The 23,221-nt window shown below is 34.4% G+C and overlaps 1 protein-coding gene and 1 non-coding gene across 5 annotated transcripts in view; both read right to left on the bottom strand.

Annotated features, from left to right (window-relative positions):
- The window catches only part of MAGI2 (membrane associated guanylate kinase, WW and PDZ domain containing 2), a 1,485,052-nt gene that overhangs the window by 1,358,999 nt on the left and 102,832 nt on the right, over positions 1 to 23,221 (bottom strand). The window lies entirely within an intron of this gene.
- LOC129041763 (U6 spliceosomal RNA) lies at positions 13,556 to 13,662 on the bottom strand. The gene has a single exon (XR_008503918.1). It is a non-coding gene; the product is annotated as a U6 spliceosomal RNA (small nuclear RNA).

Genomic DNA, 23,221 nt, shown 5'->3' with positions numbered 1-23,221 from the left:
ATACCTCAATGTATTGTTAATGAGTCCATAATATGCAAAGTTTCACCAGTTGTAAAAATAATTATATATATAATGAATTTTTATGTATTCCATGTATTATTTCAGGAAAACTGTCAACCTCAGATACTAGTAATAGTTGGAAATTTGAATTGAAATGTCAATAAAAGCATTTGCACATATCATATTTAACTAAAATACCAATGTAGACATTTGGGAATATATAGTTACATAGGAACTATAGGTATTAACTTATTTTATATAGATTAATTCCCACACATTGACTATTATATATAGATTGCATATTAAGGGTCTATTTACAGACCAGAAAGACCAAAATGTTTGCCTCAAAGTAGTCATAACCATAATGCAAGTATACTTAAGAAAACTGTAGAAATGTAATGATTGGCCTCACAATGATTCATGGATCTTTTGATTTTGCCATTTGGAAGGCAATTTAGAGTTGGCTAGTTCCATTTCTATATGACAAGAAGCACGTTTTCTTCAGTATTCTCCTTGGAAATTGGTCATGTAGTAATATAAAAGGTCAACTAGTAATTTTTTTAAAAAGTATCATTTTTCGCCTAAAAAGGCAACTTAGAGTTGTCTAGTTCCATTTCTTTATGATAAAAATTCCTTTTCTCTTTGGAAATTGGTCATCTAGTAATAAAAAAGGTAGCATTTTTGAGCACTTTATACGTGACAGGGGCTGCATTAAACTTTTAACACATAGTATCTTCTTTAATCCTAATATTCACTTCATGAGGTAGGTACTATTACCATTCCCACTGAATTTCTCAGAAATGTTCACTTGAGTGATCAGATCCACAAGGGATGATTAGTGCAAAAGCAGGTTCTCATACAAGACAGTTCAGGGGATGAAAAGCTTGTCACTTAAGGAAGTAAAGATTCAATTCCTGTTAATGTGGTCTTCCTGAAATTCAGATGCAATTGATCACTCTACCACTTTCCCTCCCTAGTGTTTTGAATTATCAAATTGTGTAAGCAACTGCAATAATCCAAACTATTTCCTTGATCCCTGGTAGCTCTTTAGAACTTAGTAGGCAGATGCTGTGTTCTGCTTTCTTCTTCAAACTACTCCCTAATTCTTCAATAGTTTTGTGGCACTTGATTTCCAGACCATTTACCATCCTTATTGCCCTTTTCTGAATAGACTCCAGATTTCTCCTGATCCTATTAAATGTAGAGTCAAGAACAATTACGAGATCCTGGGTAGGATTTAATAGGTAGGGGGTACATAGGAAATATTAGTTCCTTTCTTTCAAACAAGTCATATTGGGTAGAGCAGTAAATCACTATTTATGCAGGTACGTAAGTCCCAATACTAATTTGTACGGTGCTTGCGATAAACTATAATTCTAAGCATTTTATTTATACATACACTCTTGGTAATTCCTATATCCCTTCTCCTATATTTAATCAATTATCTTTGTGAACCTAAGTTCGTATTTTACATTCAGCATACCCAATCTATTATTTTTGGTTAAGCTCATTCATCATCCCTTTAGAGTTCTAACTGTAGGAAGTAAACATAGGGATTAATTGTCTTTCCCAGTGTTTGATGTGCATAAATATGAAAACCTTGTTGATTATATCCTCATCTAAATATTTTATTTGAAAAAATATAACAATGTAGACTTGGGCAGGCTGGCGAAAAGATAACGTGATTTGTCAGTATAGCTCTCATCCAGTCCCACTACTGCCCACTTCCTCTCAACTTGTACCAATCTACTAATAAATTTACTTTAGATACAGTGGTTTCATCAGATCTCTTTTCAGTATTCATTTTTTCTTTCTTCTTTTTCTGTAGCCCAGGCTGGAATGCAGTGGCACAACCTCGGCTCACTGCAACCTCCCCTTCCCGGGTCCCGGTTCAAGCATTTCTCCTCCCTCAGCCTCATGAGTAGCTGGGATTACAGGCACGTGCCACCATGCCCAGCAAATTTTTGTATTTTTAGTAGAGACGGGGTTTCACCATGTTGGCCAGGTTGGTCTCGAACTCCTGACCTCTTGATCCACCCGCCTCAACCTCCCAAAATGCTGGGATTACAGGCGTGAGACACCGCACCCGGCCTCATTTTTTCAATAATGACATCAAATGACCTTCAGTTCATAAACAGCATATCTATAGAATTCCTCTTATCTACACGCCTACCAATCCATTTTACAGTATTTGGATTTATTCTTGATTATTTTACAATTTCTTATTAAGCAATTGCTAAATAAGGGTTTAGAATTTTGTGGGGTATTCAATTCAAGCTCTGAAACCTACTACCTTTTCTTTTTAAAAAACTTTCAAAACATGATTCATTTAAATTACTGATGTGGGCATAAAGGTGATTTTATTGAATGTTTAATTAATTTGTTAACCCGAGTCATTTTCAAAACATTTTCACTTGATACAAAAATAAAAAAGACAATGGAGTTAAAATACATAAATAAAAATTAATTGAAAATAATAGCACAAACAACTCAAGTGGAAGAAAAGTATTTTTTAATACTAGCAGGTCACTGTATTCTTCTAGGAATTTTATAAGTAATCAACTTTTAAAAATACTTTTCTAATATCCTCTGGAAACTTTCCCTTGATGAAAGAACATTTTTACTTTCCAAAAATATTTAGTATTTTAGAGTTAAGGATGATACTACACTGTGAAAGAACCATGAAATAGGTTTGCTATCTAATTACTCACCCAGCAACACCCATCCATGTCATCTCTACATACATCTAGTAAACACCTTTGAGAGGCAGCTGTGACATTGGACTGAGGAAAGGACTTGAAGTTAGGAGACCAGATTCACATTCTATTTCTGCCAGTTCTTATGTAACGTTAGTGTTCCATTTCCTTATCCATAATACAGAATTAATACTACCAGCCTCACTGAGGTGTGAATATTACATAATATAATGGATTTCCAAGTGTCTGGTATAATATTTACATATTGCTGATGTCAGTAAGCATGGTTAAGAATCTAATAAAAAATGGTTATTTTAGTTCTCAGGTTGAGAAATATCATTTTGAATTTTAATTGTATTTAATTTAGGACTTTTTCATAATCTTCTCTTTTTTATAAGTCTTTTATAATTTCATTAAAAGCCCCTGCCTTTGATCTCTGCATAATCCAGTTACAACAAAGCAATATCTGGTACCACTGGAGGCCTTGGCTGTTAAACAATTTGAATATTGCCCTGAGTCAGACTATCAGGTGATCCTCTACTTAAACCATATCTATGTATGCCCAGGGAGTACAGTCCCTATTTTAAAGAATTACGGTATACTTTTGGAAAGAGTAATGTTGTTGTATTACCATCTTTACCTCTAGCCATATTGCTCTTGCAATTTTGGAGAGCTTAGTTGAGAATTTAAATACAGGAAATATAAAAATGAAAACTATGTGATGCTTCCATCAAAGATCTGTAATTGATAAAGTGTAATGATGACATAGTCTGTCCTCAGGACTAATTAAATTCTAGTACTCTATCCATCTTCATCAGATTATTCTTGAAAGCATAATTCAATTATATATGTATGACATGTATAATTATAAACAATTTTCATGGGCTACTTGAAGAACATTCAAATGTGGTCCAAAAGGAGTGGTTTTTAAATACTAAGAAAAAGTCTCCATGGTAACATTCATGTTGAAATTTCTCAAGCATAAGTGCTTTGGTTCTTGGTTTACACGGCTGAGCTATGACTTGGTGAATCATCTTTGTAAAAGAACAACATAAATATAAATGTAAATTGTAAGAGTCACTTTTACAGTGGGGGGAGATCCCCCTCTAAAGCATGAAGATACTCTGAAGATTTTACAAAATTGACAACATAAATCACCTTTTCTTAACAAAAATAAAAAGGTCTATAACGACTTTAACATAGTTTATTTTTAGCAGAGCAGAGTGTTTAGGTTGCGTCTTCAAGCTGCATTTTACTTCTTTGCACAGTGCTTGAGTGAACGTCAGTGACCATGGTTTATGTATAGAAAAGGAAAAAAATGCCTGCTGTGATATGAGTGGCATTTTTAGATACAGCGAGAGAACTCTCCAGGTCAAGAATAGAAAGATCCTTGGAAAATGTACAGTACAAATATTGGGTCAATGGAAGAAATTATAAAGGAAAGGCAAGATATATGTAGTAATGTAAAACTGCAAAACTTTAGTGCAATAACCACAACACTTAATATCAGAAAAATGGTAAATATATAGGAAAATATATAGAAAAATGGTAAATATATAGGAAATAAAGGAGAATCCATAATATGTAGTAAGATAATTTTATTTTCTGAAGTACACAGCAACATCCTTAGTGGACAAAAGATGGGTAAATCTTTCTGACAAAATTATTTTGCAGATATTAAGGTAGAAATGAAAAATTTGGGCTAAAAGCTATTGAGAATTTCGGTAACTAGTGCATTACTCTCACATATTATTTTAAATGTTCAATAGTTTGGAAGTTAATTAGGCAATATATATCTCCTTGGTCTACATTTTTTAACACTTTTACTTTCTCTTCTGCAACACTATATTTAAATATAATGACTTAATGTAATGTCTATCTTCTCTTCCAAACTGCAAACACCTCTTATTTGGGGGCCTCACCTGACTGTTCACCACTTTCTTTCAGCACCTAACATAGAGTAGACATTCAATTATATTATGACTAAATTAATGAGTCTCCAAATCATTTAACCAATATTCTCATTCTTGGGAAATCAACCCAAATTGATAATTCGGAAGGACAAAAATTGTTATAGCAATAGCTAACATCTATTGAGCATTTACAATATATTGGTTTACATAGGTTATCTTATTTAATTCTCAGGATAGATTTGTCAGGAAGCTATCATTCTGTATCCATTTAGGACACAGGTGAACTGAGGTTCAGGCAGGTTAAATAGCATGTCTAAAGTCACACTACTATTAAGAGGTTCTGACAGGATTTGAGGCTTATTCTGCCCAACTTCAAAGCCCAAGCTCTTAAACATCAGTACGTTGTATAGTACTATAAACTGTTTATGGTAGAGTTACTTATAAAAATAAAACTAGGACGATCTATCTAACAATATGGAATTAAATACTCTTATAATTTATACAATTTAAATAATGACCAATATGAAAATAAAAACAAATTATGTATAAGAAAAAAGAAGGCGCTTACACAGTACAGTATTTCATTTACAATGTATGCATTGATAAAATCAGGATAGAAGAAATTCAAATAGTGTGTGTGAAGACGACTGAGTTAATGGTATATTTGGATTTTAATGCTAACAGTGGCTTTTAATAATTAAATATAATTATTTGACTTTTTTTAAGCTTCCACCTATAAGTGAGATTATATACTACTTTTCTTTCCATGTCTGGCTCATTTTACTTAGTATGATGTCCTCCAGGTCCATCCATGTTTTGGCAAATGGCAGGATCTCCTTTTTAAAGGCTGAATAAAAATACAGAGATCGAGAATAACAGTTGTTAGGGGATAAGGAGAAGACGGAAGATGTAGGTCAAATGATACAAAGTAGCAGATATGTAGAATGAACAAATCTAGAGATCTAACACACAACATGAGGACTAGAGTTAATAAAATTGTATTGTACCAGGGACTTCTGTTAATTACATTTTAGTTGCTTCTGTCACAGAAAAAAAAAAAAAAACTAACTCTGTGAGATGATAGATATATTAATTTGCTTGACTACAGTAATCATATTACTATCTATATGTATCCCATAACATCATGTTATAACCTGAGATATACATAATAACATTTATTTTAAAATGGTGACATCTGAAATTGAAAACAGAAGAAAAGTCTATTTTCCTCAGTATTTAAGACCCTTAGTAGAGAAACACCAAAAAGTCTATCTAGTTCACTTTATTTGAATTTACAAAGTTTCCAAGCGATCTTTTTACTTTAAAAGGTGTGTGAAATCGGGAACATTTTATATTGTACATTCCACTGTGAAATTCATTGTGAATTCTATAGAAGTGCAATAACAACTTGGAGCATGTGAGACTCTGCTGCATTGGCCCCGCCAGGCACAGACTAACAAATTAAATATTGTGTGCACATTCCTATACATGTCCAGAGTTTCACTTTATATGAAGATAAAGAAAATTGCAAAGAGAAAGATCTACAGCATAAGTCAGCAGTGCAGAAAGAGATGCACTCAGATTTGAATGAAGTAATCTGAGCAGTTGGTTCAAGTTTGCGATCAAAATTCCATCAGTCTTTTTTGGTACAATGAAAAGTGATGATTTTAATCCATAAATCCTGACATTCCTTTATCTTGGGTACCTATTTGATCACCTCTTAAAAAAACACAATAGTGAAAATCTGCTGGAAAAAAAAAGTGCTTTGTGTTTTCCAAATTGAACTACAATGCCCATAGAGATAACCATGTAGGGCAATGCTCATTCTTAAGACATGTTCTAATCTCTGACTAAAAGACAGAACACAGGGCTCCATCCTGCCTAGCTGCCACATGGGTAATTGAACCTTAATTGTGATGTGGTGTGTGCCTACTAGTCAGACATCCTTGTATGCTTGCTTCAGCATTGCCACCAACGCTGAGCTGCATGCAAATGAGTAAAGCTAGTGACCCGGGAATATCTTCCTATTTTTAGGACAAGTGATGATTGAGCAGCAATGAACATAAAACATCCTTTGTGATAGTGTCTACCTGCAGGTTTGGCATGTGGTAAATGCTCTCAAAATGTTAGTCACTTTAAAATAGAAAAAAAGCAAAACAAAACAAAAATACTTTTGCACTTTTGGATTTATAATGATTAATTATTCCCCTTGGCAACCTATTGCAGCAGCTCTGGAATGTTTCATTTTAGAAGGCAGTGAGACTAAGGGTGGGGTTGTTTATTTGTTGCTGTTCTACATAGAGTTTGGAGAAGCAGGGGAAGCTTTACTGTTGCAGAGGTATCTGCCTTTTCTGGATTAGTGTGTGGTTTAGAAATAAACAAATCCACCTCCATTTTTAACAGGAATCCAGGTAATTCTAAGTTAGGTGGTCTGGTGATCAGACTTTGAGGACTGTCACTCATACCAGAATAAATAAGAAGGAAACCTTAGGTGGATTGGAAATGTTATTTTGGCAGCCTTCCTTCCATAAGAGCATGCAGTAACACCTGTATTTCCGACCAGCAAGCTCAACACTGAAAATTCTGACCAAAGTCCAAAGAACTTTTAAAACCAGGGTCTTTAACCTGGAGTCCGTACATTTTGAGAGTCTCTTTGGATGAGCTTCTGGGGATTCTGTGAGTTCCATAGGATTCTAGGCAATATGTGACATGTATGTTTTTTTCTGGAGAAAGATCCTACTGCTTTCGTCAGATTCTCAAAGGTGTCTAGGACCCCTAAATATATTGTATCCCATGTTAAATGTTGTAACATATTTTTGCTCCCTTGAGATGAAAGAGCCAGAAGTTCCCCTAAATAACAATGTCAGTGATGGGAGAGCCTCGCAGCCACACCTTGAGAGAGAAGACTTCACTGTCAACCTACGGGGGTACTCCCACTTCCTGCTAAGGGACAATGCTTCCTTGATTCTTGATTCAGCATTCAGAGCCAAGGAAAAGAAACTGATTCTGCAGCCACTCAAGTGGTATTATCTACCAAAAGTCAGTAGATATTATTGTACTATTATTTTCTTTAGGCTTATAATCTTCAACTTGGCCATACTTTCATTCAATATAATAAATTTTCTAGAAAATAAGTACAAGGAGGAGCACGATATTTATTTCATGGTTATGTTTTGCCATAAGTTATTTTAAGAGTATCTTCTTGGGAGAAAAACATATATTCACCTCATCATTCTATTTAAAGGGCTATGCAAGTTTTAGATGTACAATTTTAAAATTCAGTATTGCCATGACAAATTGTCAAACATTTCTGTTTTTAGCTATTTAGTAATTGTGTATGATTTTAAAAAATAATGTTTATTTACTGTTTTGTACTGTTAAGTGATACAACCATACTATGTTATAATTCTATTACTTAATTTATCAGTTTTAGGTAATATACTTTGACTCCACACTGTTACAGATGATGCAATCAGTCAATATTGTACCTATAGGTTTCTACATATGGTAGTTATATGTTTGTTTGTTTTTTGAGAAATCACTAAAATTCTTCCTGTGTTACTCTCCCAATGTTTTGTTATTTGTATATTTTGAATTGCCAGGGCATATACAATTTATTTTGGACTTTTTCATCTAATCCACACATTTCCTTTAGTCTTAGTTCTACTAAGTATATTAAGTGCTTATCACCAGCCATTTGCTAAAGTTTTCCCTGTCATCCTTGATTGGCTGAAGTTCAGTCTCTGGTACGTGAGCAGTATTTCTTGAGTTGTGGCACATTCTATATTGTTTGTGGCTTTATACTTAACGAATATCTTGGCTGGACATGAAATCCCCGGCTTAAACTTTGTTTCCTTGAGTATTTCAGAGGTGTTGTTCCACTAACGTCTAGTGCTGAATACAAACAAGCAGAAATCAAAGGCCAGCCTGAGTTTTTTTCCTCCTGTAAATAATATGATCTTTTTGGCTGGCCATTTAAAAGATGCGTTTCGTATCAATTTACTAGAATATGTCGTAGGTACATACATCCTGAGTATGTAGCGGAAAGATATGTCTCAGCATTGACTCAGTTTTTACTGCTACATAATATATGCTTTCAATAGATATGGTTATTCTTTTCTGTTTTTAACATTTTTTCCCCTCAAATTATATTTTCAAATACTTGTTCTGTTCTATTAGTTTTGGTTTTGTTTTTCATGGACTCTAATTATGAATATATAGCTTCTGTATTGTCTGGTTTATGTACCTATCATTCTTCCCTAATTCTTTATATAATCCATTTTAAGTTTGATTTCTTGCCTTGCCTCATTTATTTCTTCTATCTCTTTGCTGTGTTTTCTTCAGTGTCTATTCTCATGTGTCCTCTGTGTAATTCTTTTATATTTCTGTGATTTTAGTTTGTTTTGTTTGTGGTTTTAGTTTGTTTCTTCCACTTCACTGAATTCTGCCAATTGAAATTCTATTTCCTCCCACTGCCTTGAGTTCTTGCACTTATGATTCATGGTCTTCCTTCATAGTAGTAAAAGCTTTATTACAATTTTCAATGCATAGTAAAACTTTAGCTGACAGCTTTTATATCTTGCCTGTAGCAACATTTTTCTTATAAATGCTCATCTATTGACAAATTTGTTGCTTTCTTTCACATTTTTTTCTAATAGGATTTTGGTATTAATTGTCTGCCAGTTTTTAAAAGTTATTTGTCTATTGAAAGAGTTATTTTTTCCTAGACAAGCTTTTGTGCACAAATTTCCTGGGTAAGTGTGCATATGGCTGGGGAAGGCAGAATGGTGTGTGTATGTGTGAACGTGTGTATATGAATGTCCAGAAGTGCCTTTGGACTTCATAACTCAATAAATCTAGTCTTTTATCTTAAACTCTGATACAAACTTGCATCCCTAGGACGGCCATTTACCTGAGGTTTCAGGAAAGGAGCCAGCACCAGTCCTGGATCCTGGAGAAGCTCTTAGCCATTTTGTTGAATATGGGAACTCTGGCACAGGGTCATCCTTGAAAGTTAGAACTTACTGTATGAAGCAAACACCTATTGTAAAAATTATTTATGAACTATAGCCAGTGAACTTGACTGTTTTTCTGCATCTGAATACACAGGACTCTAGTGGAAAGATCCTTAAATCTGGAGTTACATAGAAGGTAAATTTGAGCACACAGCACTTATGTTGTAAGTATTGGGTCAAGAAATGCCTGAAATACATGTAGGGTCAGAGAAAATTACTTTAATTTTTGTATTGGGCAGTAATACTCAGTGGAAATAAATGTTTTGGCATTAAATGGACCTGGATTTGATCCAAGTTCTAAGCATAAGATCATGAACAAATTAGTAAAATTACTGGTTGGCAGCATAACTGATTCATAAGTGAAGTTTAATAAATGTCAGTTTCCTTCATTCTCCACATTGACATTGGTAGAAATAATGAGCTGTGTTTATTTAAAACAAAATCACCCTTAAGCAAGAGGTGATAGTTCTTGGATTGAGTATTTGTTGGACAAGATGATAGAAGAATACAAGTGAAGAACAATTTGGTTAATCTCTGCACTCAGAATCTGGTGCAAAGAGGGCTTTACCAACAAAAATAAAAAGAGGTCATATTTTCCTGTCATGTGAAATTCCTTTACCTTAGAAAGGTGATAGTTCATAAATATCAACACTCCTGTTTGAGGAAGCAGTGCGCAGTTATCTGCAGTGGCCAATAGAGCCTAGTTCATGAAGACCAGGATGGGGATCCTATAACAAATTGTGATTAAACCTAGTCTTGGTCTTTCAACCACTTGAAAATCCCACAAGTTGAAGTTCTAACAGGTTGAAATCTTCAGTTGAATTTCCAATAGGTTGAACTGATGTGCACTTCCAATGTCTGTCTTAACTTCTTCCCCAGTATTTTGGTAAGCTCCTGGGTACCCTACATTATTTTGCTGCAGAAAGGAGAACTGGGTAACTTCTTATACCGACCTTAATGCTATCTTGACCCTGGGACTAGAGTTCTGTTCCTTAGCTCCAGATCCACTTGTTTTCACTGTCTAGTTAATGAACTAACTTTTCTTGAACTTGTCCATCACCTTTCTGGTTTACTTGTATTGTAACAGAGGCTGATTCTGAATAAGAACTCCACAAGAGGGCATACCTACCTACTAGGTTCCTCCCTCTCTTGGTCTCACATACTAAACTCACTTTAAAATGATACATTTTTTTGAGAAGTGTCTGTTCATGTCCTTCGCCCACTTTTTGATGGGGTTGTTTGTTTTTTTCTTGTAAATTTGTTGGAGTTCATTGTAGATTCTGGATATTAGCCCTTTGTCAGATGAGTAGGTTGCGAAAATTTTCTCCCATTTTGTAGGTTGCCTGTTCACTCTGATGGTGGTTTCTTTTGCTGTGCAGAAGCTCTTGAGTTTAATTAGATCCCATTTGTCAATTTTGGCTTTTGTTGCCATTGCTTTTGGTGTTTTAGACATGAAGTCCTTGCCCATGCCTATGTCCTGAATGGTATTGCCTAGGTTTTCTTCTAGGGTTTTTATGGTTTTAGGTCTAACATTTAAGTCTTTAATCCATCTTGAATTGATTTTTGTATAAGGTGTAAGGAAGGGATCCAGTTTCAGCTTTCTACATATGGCTAGCCAGTTTTCCCAGCACCATTTATTAAATAGGGAATCCTTTCCCCATTTCTTGTTTTTGTCAGGTTTGTCAAAGATCAGATACTTGTAGATATGTGGCATTATTTCTGACGGCTCTGTTCTGTTCCATTGATCTATATCTCTGTTTTGGTACCAGTACCATGCTGTTTTGGTTACTGTAGCCTTGTAGTATAGTTTGAAGTCAGGTAGTGTGATGCCTCCAGCTTTGTTCTTTTGGCTTAGGATTGACTTGGCGATGCGGGCTCTTTTTTGGTTCCATATGAACTTTAAAGAAGACATTTATGCAGCCAAAAAACACATGAAAAAATGCTCACCATCACTGGCCATCAGAGAAATGCAAATCAAAACCACAATGAGATACCATCTCACACCAGTTAGAATGGCAATCATTAAAAAGTCAGGAAACAACAGGTGCTGGAGAGGATGTGGAGAAATAGGAACACTTTTACACTGTTGGTGGGACTGTAAACTAGTTCAACCCTTGTGGAAGTCAGTGTGGCGATTCCTCAGGGATCTAGAACTAGAAATTCCATTCGACCCAGCCATCCCATTACTGGGTATATACCCAAAGGACTATAAATCATGCTGCTATAAAGACACATGCACACGTATGTTTATTGCGGCATTATTCACAATAGCAAAGACTTGGAACCATCCCAAATGTCCTACAATGATAGACTGGATTAAGAAAATGTGGCACATATACACCATGGAATACTATGCAGCCATAAAAAATGATGAGTTCACGTCCTTTGTAGGGACATGGATGAAATTGGAAATCATCATTCTCAGTAAACTATCGCAAGAACAAAAAACCAAACACCGCATATTCTCACTCATAGGTGGGAATTGAACAATGAGAACACATGGACACAGGAAGGGGAACATCACACTCTGGGGACTGTTGTGGGGTGGGGGGAGGGGGGAGGGATAGCATTGGGAGATATACCTAATGCTAGATGACGAGTTGGTGGGTGCAGCGCACCAGCATGGCACATGTATACATATGTAACTTACCTGCACATTGCGCACATGTACCATAAAACCTAAAGTATAATAATAATAATAATAATAATAATAAAAGAAAAAAAAAAAAGTTAAAAAAAATAATAATAAAAAAAAAATAAAATGATACATTTAAGAGTGTTGTAAGGCAATTTGATGGAAACAGTAATGAGCCAGAAATTTCATTCCCGTTAACAGGAATGAAATGAAATGAAATGAAACGAAGCCAAGGTTTCATTCCCGTTAAACCTTGACAAAATTGGATCATCAGAAAATGAGGGGCCTAGGCCTTGTTATTCGTTCTCTGCAAGAATAACTCAGTACCCTGTGTTAAAATAGAATATTATGCTCTCAATACTGTTAGGGCCTCAATAAAAGAAATGTCCATTAAACAAAGTGCATCTTTTTCAAAACTGTAGTTGAAGACATGGTCTGTTCTGTGTCCCAATATCCCTTACAGAAGAACTAACAAAGTGGGGGTTTTATCTTTAAGTCAATGTCAAGATAGTTTTTCTCTGTAAAATTATTTAGATGCTTTTTTATTATGCAATTAAAAGGATATAGCCAAGAAACTCTTCTTAATCTGATATTCCAGAAAATTTAGAATCACATACAGTGCTTATGTACTTGTAATTTAGTCAATTCAGATAGTAAGTACCACGTATTATTTTGCTTCTCTTAGGTTACGTGTTCATTTTACTTTTTCTTCATGTTCAAAACACTAGTCTCTTCACTAATTATCATGAAGAAGCACTTTATCTTATTTATTTATTTATTTATTTATTTATTTATTTATTTATTTTTGAGACAGAGTTTCGCTTTTGTTGCCCAAGGTGGAGTGCAATGGCGCAATCTCGGCTCACTACAACCTCTGCCTCCTGGGTTCAAGTGATTCTCCTGCCTCAGCCTCCCAAGTAGCTGGGATTACAGGCACGTGCTACCATGCCTGGCTATTTTTTTGCATTGTTTTTAGTAGAAAGGGGGTTTCACCATGTTAGCCAGTCTGGTCTCGAACTCCTGACCTCAGGTGATCCACCCGTCTCAGACTCCCAAAGTGCTGGGATTACAGGTGTGAGCCATCATGCCCGGCCCGAGGAAGTACATTTTTACATTTACAGCTTTGCTGAGGCATAATTGAAATACAAAAAGTTGCATATATTTATTGTTCACAGTTTTATGAATTTGAATATATGCAAATACTCATAATAACATCACCACAGTCCAAGTAATAAACATATTCAGCACCTCCAAATGTTTCCTTGTGTCACTTTGTAATTTTGGGGGGTAAAATATGGTAATATGGAATGCTTTACAAATTTGTGTGTCATCCTTGCACAAGGGCCATACTAATCTTCTGGGTATTATTATAATTTTAGTATATATGCTACTGAAGTGAGCACCATGAGGAACCACTTTGCATATCCTAATATGAAAGGACATGAATAAAGCTATCTATGTATTTCACAGACACTTTTAGATTTGACACTTTGCATCTAAGTGGAGGAATATGAAGGAGGAAGAAGACATTTATATTTATTTTTATTATTGATTTTCACCAGCCTGATGTATTTTCTTTAAAAAAAAGGCATTGGCCCCAAATTGGCTAATTATTATTTTTTAATTTTGAAAGTAATATATATTCTGTTAAAAAAATATTAAATTGAAAATTCTACTACCCCTAATTTCCCTGATTCTGCTCCCTGTAGCTAATCGCTGCTAGGAGTAGTTTCTTATGTAACATTACAGGAATTGCCTTCAAATTACCTTTCAGTTTTCATTTTCAATAGATCACTTTAAAACTAACAGCACTAACAAAAAAGCAACAACACTTAATCAATTACATCCATCCATGTATCTGTATACAAGCTTGTCATGCCTGATTAACTTTACATAGAGATTGCATTTTAAAAAATACAATGTATAGACTTTTAAATTGCGGAATTTTAGATCTGAGAGTAACCTTAGAACTAAATTAGTGTTACTTCCTAATTTTATAGATAAGGTAAGTAAGTGAGGACTGGATAAACTAGTTCAATGAGATGAATCCAAATCCCTTGACCCCGGACTATATATGAGATAATGTCAAACTCTGTGAACTAGAGATGTAACAACTAACTATGGATGCTCAACGATTTAAAAGAAATAAAAACACGGCTACAAAACACTTCACTGGTTAAAAAAAACAGTACAATGAATCAATACTAATTACATCAATAACATCTGAGGACCAGTATTACACTATGAATAACAGAATTACTTACTCCCAAGATGTTTACAGGCTAGCTAGGGAGGTAAGACATAAACATGTTTTAGAAATCTAGCAATGCAAAGAGAAATGAGTACAAAATAACTTATAAGATTGCTACAGAAATGAGCAATTGCTATAGGAATGATTGCTATAGGGATGAGAGGCAGGAATAACTTGTGAATAGTGATGGTGTCATAGAGGAGGTGGCATTTCAGTCAGATTCATAGGCCACATAAAAGAAATAGGATTTCTTATGCCAATAAAAATAGATATAAACAAAGGTGCAAAAATAAAGTTTCTGGTGTGTTCAGAAGACAGTGAGTACCTAAATTTAGCTGGAACTTCGGATTTGTACATGTGACAGTTGACAGTATTAAATGGCAGGGATACTTTGGTGGATGGAAGACTAAATGGCACACTTAGGAACTTGCGTTTTACCTTGCAGGTAACAAGAAGCCACTGAAAGTTATTAGGGAACAGGGTAATATAAATGTGGCATTTACCTAGGTGACTCAGGTAAAGCATACGCTAGAGAATTGGGGTTAGGGTAAGAGTTGATATTAGGGGAGTCAGTTAAGAGGTGATCCCCAGTAGTAGTGCTTGGGTACTTCTGGAAAACAATCCCTCTTCTGATGAAAACTGCCCTGTCTTTAATTTCTCTGTGTAACTATGACAGACAAATGATCTCAAATGAGTAGATAATCTGCAGGTTGACTCCAAGAATGTCCATATCCATCTATTTAATACATATTGTTATGGGTTGAATTGTGTCCTCCTAAATGCATATGTTGAAGTCCCAACTCCTAGTACCTCAGAATGTCACCCTGTTGGGAAACAGGATCACTGCAGTGTAATTAGTTAAGATGAAATCATACTGAGTAGGGTATGCCCCAATCCAATATAACTCATCATGTCCTTATGAAAAGGAGAAATGTGGGCACAGACACATACATCAGGAGAACACCATGTGAAGATGATGAAAGAGATCAAGTCGATGCTCCCATAAAGCCAAGGAGCACCACAGATTGACAGCAAACCAGCAGAAGAGGCATGGCATAGATTCTTTCTCACAGGACTCAGAAGGAACCAACACTGCTGACAGTTTGATCTTGAAATTCTATTCTCTAGAACGGTGAGAAAATAAATTTCTGTTGTTTAAGTCACTCAATTGTGGTACTTTGCTACAACAGTCTGAGCATACTAATGCATGTATGAACACCAGAATCTAAGAATCCAGGAAGACACCAAGTCTTAAGGTTGGATTTTGATGTTCTCTTCAGTGCAAAAAATGCTATTAACTAAATCTGCTAAGTTTCAGAATTGAGAAATTCTCATAATACTTGTTTCTTGGATGTGTTCTAAAAAAATCTAAGAATTATGAAGAAGAAAAATTGGCAATTTAAAATAAACTTTGTTAAAAATAAACTTTGAGGCTAAATCACTTCTTGGTTCTAAGGATTCTGTGTGATAGTAACAGCTTTTTGAAATATGTAGTCATAACTAGCATCTTAAGTGTATGCCTGAGTTCAAGATTTTCATTCATTTTACACTCACTATTTCCTAGCCAAGAAAATCTCCCCTTATCCATTATTTCCACTGTTGCACAGAAAACTGCCAAATGTGAAGAGGCATATTAAATGTAAAAATATTACCAAATGATCTGGCAATAACTTCCATTGTTAAGAATGCTCATAGGTAAACCATTTCTACATTTTTCTCTTCTTAAAATTACATTTTACTAGTCAGATTAAAGGAAGAATAGACCTTTAAGTTAGATGAGATGAACAAAAGAATCCATAATTTTTGAGGGAAAAGTAATACCCAACACTTAGATTTTTTTGTAAGGTTGCCATTCTGGCCTAATTAGTAAAAAGAAGCCATCATTATTGTTTTCATTTTCTTATGAGTCCTTCCTTCAGCTCACTTCCTACTTAATTAAGAAATCACTTATTAACACAAGTAGCTTCATTTCTTCCCAACTATCCTTGCAAATACTCATATAATTTCCTATGAACATTTCACCACTCAATCCAGTTTTGAGGTTTTGTTTTCAGAGTATAAAATTTATGATGAAATTACTTTACCATGAGTTTTTCCCTTCTTGTTTTCAACATGTGGTGGGATACGTTTCCCTAAACAGCTTTTGATTCTGATTTATCTTGCTCATCAGACTGTTACAGCATCAATCCTTTTCTAGGCACTAAGGCTCTCTGCAACTGTACTGCCCTCTGTACTGAGTCTTTCTTCAGTTCTCTGATCCACTAATTCTCTCAAAAAAGTCTGTGCTTCTGGTACTATATTTATCTTATGGTTTGCTGAACCCTCTATACTCCTGGGTTATTGCTCTTCCTCCAGTTTATTACTGCTGGAATACTTTCCATTCCTATGGCCAGGATCCCATGTTCAACATTTCCTCACACCTTATCTGGTTTTCTTAGGCAGAAATGATCTCTCCTTTTGCATTCTTAGAGCTGTTGGTTCACACAATTACACAATGGTTTGTAGGGATGTGTCCTATACAACTGATTATTGCTCATTGAATTCACATCTGTGATAATAGCTCTAATACACTATTATAGTAGATCTTATGTGAGCATAGAGACTCCAGCTGTCTTGAACATCCTGAGTCACTGTTTTTCAGATTCCCTGGAAATGTTGTCATTTCTTTATTTGTGGCCATGATCCCATCAATTCTTGACTCCAACAATCCTCACCTTTTTTATGTTAATTTGAGAGTGTTCATCTTTACCTTTTTAATTTTGCCCTAACATGGCTTGAACAATGTTTTATTTTACAAGGAGCCTGTTCTGTAAATATTCGTTGGTTGAAATAATGAATAACCGAATGTCTTTCTGTCATGTCGACGTCTTGCAGAAAAATAGCACACTAAAATCATGACCAAAAAGATATGTCAAATCTATATTTAATTCTTTATAATTTTATTAAATTATGTGAATACATGATCAATACTAAATGACTTCATTTCCCCTCAATCCTGCCTTAATTACTCAAGCCTCTGTTCTTCCATAATCCCATGATTCTTTCTGTGTTATCTTTTCTTCTTTGCCTCTGCCACACTGTGGATCATCCCTATCTTAAGCCATTTTTTCTGTCTGCACAGCTTCATTGACATTGAGTGATCAGTTTTGCTTAGATTTTTAACTAGGCTTATGTTACACATGAATTATCTCACCGAGCTCTGGTCTTCTTCTCTTGTCACTTTCATCTTATACCTCTTCCTTGAGCTCCATTCCTGCACTTCCAATGTACCAGACTTCCCATGTGGAAGAGCTGTTCTCCCCTTAATTTTAACATATATCATACTGAGAAGATTCCTTACAGATATACTCTGTTTGTTTCTTTGGTAGACTTCAGCTGAAAAGTCCAAGAAACATGAATAATAAAAGCATGGATAAAACTTAAGTACAGTTATTATTTGGAAATATTTCATGTATAGCTTTGTGTGTATGGCCATAAACCTTAAACTATTGCAGGATTATATCACAGAAAAATCTTAAGTAAAATTACTAGTACTCTATTATTTAGAGATTCAATACCAGTTAGTATCACATATACATTATCTTCTGATGACAACAAATTATCCTTAGAAATTATCAGGGGAAACTTGCACCATAAAATCTTATTATAAAGCAAACTAGTTGGTAAATCCTTTACTCTAAAAATGTAAGTCAAGTATATTAAGATATTGCATTTGATGAAAATAAATAAACATATAAGATCCAATCTTATTAATGAAATAAATAAGCATTTTTACAATATGTAAACAATGCCTACTTAAGAGATAATGAATTTTCCAGAAATGTTTCATTTGCCCCAAAGCAAAATGCTGTCATTTAAGCAGTCTTATTTCAGCTCTGTTTTAATGTGCTGCAGATCTTCTAGTTTAATTACACAAATAAAGAAAATGACAGTGGTATTTTTGACTGAAAATCAACCATACCTCTGATACTATTTAATGTAATCAGAGTATGGTAGTAAGGGGAGACCATTTAATGTGTATATAAGCTCTGACATTGTCTCCATTCTATTTATTAAATTTTTTGATGCTAGTACATAATCATAGTTTGGATTTGTAAGTCAGCAACGTGTTAGGACAAAAAATATAACTAGTCATTATAATGACCTTGATGGTCAAACCTGCCTTATCAATTTCAGTGTCCCCAGTAACTAGTTGCCTTGCAGGTAAGTGCTCAGTAACTTGTGTGTTGAATATTAATTTGAAAGGAAGCCTAGAAACTATTTTTATCTAAGTTTCTACAAATCAAAAAGACGAGTTTTCTGCTTTTTTTTTTTTCTGGCCATCAGAGAAAAACAGCTTCTCAGGTAAAGTGAAGCATTCATCATACACAGCCACTTTTGAGTTTTCTATTTATGTAGTTCATCACTTTTTTTCCAGAAGCAAAATATTTCTAATCTGTTGTGAAAATGGGGTTTTATCATTTTTGAAGCTTTAACAACATAAAATATATGTGCATTAATCACTGTGCTCTCTTCTCTTTTAGAAAAAAAATATGCAATGCAGAAGAAGCCAACCCATTTAAGACAACAGGAGAGAACAGCAACTCTGCTCCACATCATTACTTTTGACAAATATTCAGGAAGTCTTAAAGTATTTAGCTCAAAAAAGAGACATCTCTATTATGTAAGTAAAACTATTTGTATCATTATTTTTCATTCACTTTCTATGTAGTATATTATTTGTACATAAAAGAGGCTATCTTTAAGGTTTTATGGATTTATAAAATATAACAGTGTGTTCATAATTTGTTGATTCATTCCTTTTATCAATATCCATAAAAATTTATAATTAGGTGATATTATTTCTCAGTAGGAATAGGCAGATTGTAGAAAAGGCTTAGGGATTTGTAAAATGATACAAATAAATTCTAAATACAGCATTAGCATTCATTATCTTGCAAATGTTGTTTTTGCTTACAAGTATAACACTAGATTGGATATTAGGAAATCTGGTTGCTGTTTCTATCTTCCTTTGTAACCCTGGACAAGTATTCTACTTCTTAGGATCTCAGCCTCTTACTTAGAAAAAGAAGGGATTAAATAAGATGACCTTCAAAGATTCTTTTAGTTAATAATAATAATAATAATAGCTAGCACTTAATATGTGCCAAGTTCTGATTATTTATTCCCCACAACACTCTTTGTGGTGCTGTTATTATTATTTTGCCTAAAAGAAAATTGAGTCTAGAGAGGTTGAGTGATTTGGTCAAGGTCCCATGGCTTAAAAGTGGCAGTGCTAGAAGGCAAACCCAGAAGCATGGAATAATCTGCTTCCATGCTTATAATCTGTGCTCCTAACTGCCACATCCTACTGACCCTTTTCATGAAGAATATTACGTGTTTCTGCTTATGGTATTAATAGAAAGTTTTATTTTTCCCCATTGGTGCTCAGGGAAATTTAGAATTAACTTTAGAGCCAATTATTTTGACTTTATAATCCTAATTCTATCACTTACCCTCTCTGTGACCTTGGGCTAGGTGCTTACACTAAGATTCTCTTTCCTCATCTGTGAAATAAGAATACTCACCACCCTCACAGGGCTGTTGTTTGAGTTAAAACTAAAGATGCACAGTCTAGCAGGCATTCAGCCAATTTTGTTTTCTTTCCTAATGTTTAAGTACAGAGGCTGATGCTGAGGCCGGAACTTGAAATTAAGACCACATAGTAGGCATTTTTTAGGATTCACATTCCTAGTAACTCAGATGACACTTAAAATCAGACCACTGCTGAACTGTGAGGAGTCATGAAATAAAATTAAAAAGAGAAAAGCCTGCATGTTCCTCTAGGTTGTACCCAGTGCTCCAAAGCCTCAGAGGCCAGATTTTCTGGAAATTTGTTCATTTCAATCTTTAACCTCAGGGACATGCAAATAGTCAAGATTGTCTGGTAATGATACAACAGTTTTTAGAATCTCAGTTTTTGGTCTGCAACTTCATGCCCTCTGCCTTTTTAAAATGAATCTTTAAACAAGCACAGAATTTATTTTAGTCTTTCAAGGACATTTTGGGAACATATAATTTAACATGTTTCATATTATAAAGAAAAAAATTGCTCTGAGAAAAGTGATAATAAGGACCTTGCCTAATTTTCTTATAATTACAGTTAATCAACATCAGTCCCTCTCCTACCTTATAGTTGTGTTTTAATTATAGATGTTAAAAAAATAAGGGAATGAACACTTGCATACATCTTCCTTTGAATTTTTGTGTGATGAAGGCTTAAACAAATATTTAAGAAGATGGGCTGAATGGAAAATAAGTTGACAGTAGAATTAAGTTTGAGGAAGATTCAAGGATATGGATTAAACAGTCATTCTTCTTATTAAAATTTTGAATTTAGATAAGAATCACATCTCTTTGTTTTTCTACTAAGTTCTAAATACTTTGGTCTGTTACTGAGAAAATTATTGTTAAATATTTTGGTGTTTAAGAAAAGTACCTCAAAAGCATCTGGAAATGAGGGAAATCTATGTCCCTTTGTTTAATTGATTGTATGAAACAAATGAACAAACCAAGTTTAAACAGTGCATTGAGAAAAGTTATAGAAGATTAATTTATTTCATTTAATAAAAACAGCTCTATTAAGTAAATGTTATTATAGAACAGTCCTACATACTTAAAGAGTATCTTCAGATTTGAAAATGAAACCGTTAGTTTGATTCTAAAACCAGGAAAAGTTGTATAAAGCAAAGAAATAATATACTTCAATTTTTTTAAAGTAGACCGAACTGTTGGAATGTATGCTTAACATTAAAGAATGATTTTACATTTTCATACATGTCTGACATTTGAAAATATTGTTGGGTTAAAGAATTTACACTAAATTAAGTAGGATTTATAGTGAATCAAAATACCATAGGACATTCTGTTTTGTCTTGTTATGCATCTGGTAAAATGCACTTGAAGTTAAAATTCTCTGTTCACAAACTTTAGTGACTTATAGTTAAGTAAAACAAGACACTACAGAACTGTACCAACACAGTGATTTCAGCCTTGCTATTAACGAGCATGTTGAGACTTCTTGAATGAAAATAATACTAGAAGAAAAACTGAATAATTTGCTTCATATTTTATGCATGCAGGAGAAAAGTATAAATAAAGAGAGCAGGCTATTCTAAGTATAATTCCATAACTACTACAGATGTATTATTATAGTATGTCAGATGTATCAATCTAGGTTGAAGTAGATTTTTTAAATTAAAATGATTAAAACATCAAATTTAGCTCTGGTATTGTAAAAATGTACAAAATTATTATAATTCATGGAATATTTCCAAACTTTAAAAGCACTTCAATGTGAAAGATGAACACTTTCTAAAAAACATGGATCAGTCTGTGCTGTGCAGAATTCACATAAGCCAAAGCATTTATCAATTGACATGTACCTTAAATCTTTCTTCCATTGCTTCAATATTTTAAAGTGCCAGGCATTGTGCTGAGTGATTAAAAATGTCCACTATTTCACTGTTTCAGTGATTCAAACTTGTAGGTCATAGGGCACAGACCTACAGGTAGATCAAAATCATTAATTCATTTATTTAAATCAAAATCATGATAATTAGCTACACTTTGTTTTTATTGAAATGCGGTCCCTTTTTAGGAATGTTGTATACTTTTCCTGCAGCACTAGAGGGTACAAATAACACCATATAGAAATTAATAATGGGAAGAATCCACCTATTGGTAAAGAATAAATGAAGCATCGTTATCTTTTGAGCATAAAAAGAAAAACCACATTAAGCAACACTTCATGATTATAGGACTACTAAAAATAAACCTTCGGATTTTTATAAACTCCTCACAAAGCTCAGAACATCAATTATGCGAAGTTAGACATGGATGACTCGGAGAATGCACAAACAGCTTTGTCTCATTTGGGAAAATATTAACCGAAAGGAAATTTTGGGAATGGTGGCCAACCAAGCAGAGACCACTTTGAAAACATTCTCTCTATTGGTAGAGTCCAAAAAGACAGCTTTCTAAAAGTCCTGGGTTTCTTGAAAATGTTTCAGACTGGTCAGAGATTGATAGGAAGGTCTCTTAGAGGTCATGTAGCTCAGGATTCCAGGCAGTTCTGAAATTTGTTAAACAAGAAGAAGTCCAGACTCTGCTAAAGCAGAAGCATGAGGGGGAAGGTGCAGTTTGCAATCTGGCTGTAAGCCCCACTCACACTGGGATCTCTGTTCCCATAGTGCTGTTATTACTGGAGGACTAACCTGGGCAACATATAATGTCAGGTAGAATTTAATAAAACATTATTCACAAAGAAGGTATAGTAACCATTGGTCTCAGATCCAAGACAACCTCATCCCAACAGATGAGGTTAAGGGTACAACTAACATGTTTAGATTCAAGGAAAATTCAGCTTAGATAAGCCAGTTTACAAAGTATAAGCTATACCAAGAGTGCCTCATGCTAGCTGAGTTTTAGAGTTTTGAGAGTCTAAAATTGGGAGCAGAGTCTTGCAAATTGTATAATAATGCCAACTAAGTAATTTTGCTAAGCCCTTCCAGTATGCCAGGATTAGTATTTAGTATGCCAAGAGCCTTTACATACTTTAACTTATTTCATCCTCTCATCTACCCCGTGAGGTAGGTTCTCTTATCTCTATTTTAAAGTTGAGGAAACAAATACTTGGAGACTTGAAATGTGTTCCTCCGGAAAGGAGCTGC

Source organism: Pongo pygmaeus, chromosome 6 (genome assembly GCF_028885625.2).
Source record: "Pongo pygmaeus isolate AG05252 chromosome 6, NHGRI_mPonPyg2-v2.0_pri, whole genome shotgun sequence".
Taxonomy (NCBI): Eukaryota; Metazoa; Chordata; class Mammalia; order Primates; family Hominidae; genus Pongo; species Pongo pygmaeus.
This window is presented reverse-complemented; position numbering and strand designations above follow the sequence as displayed.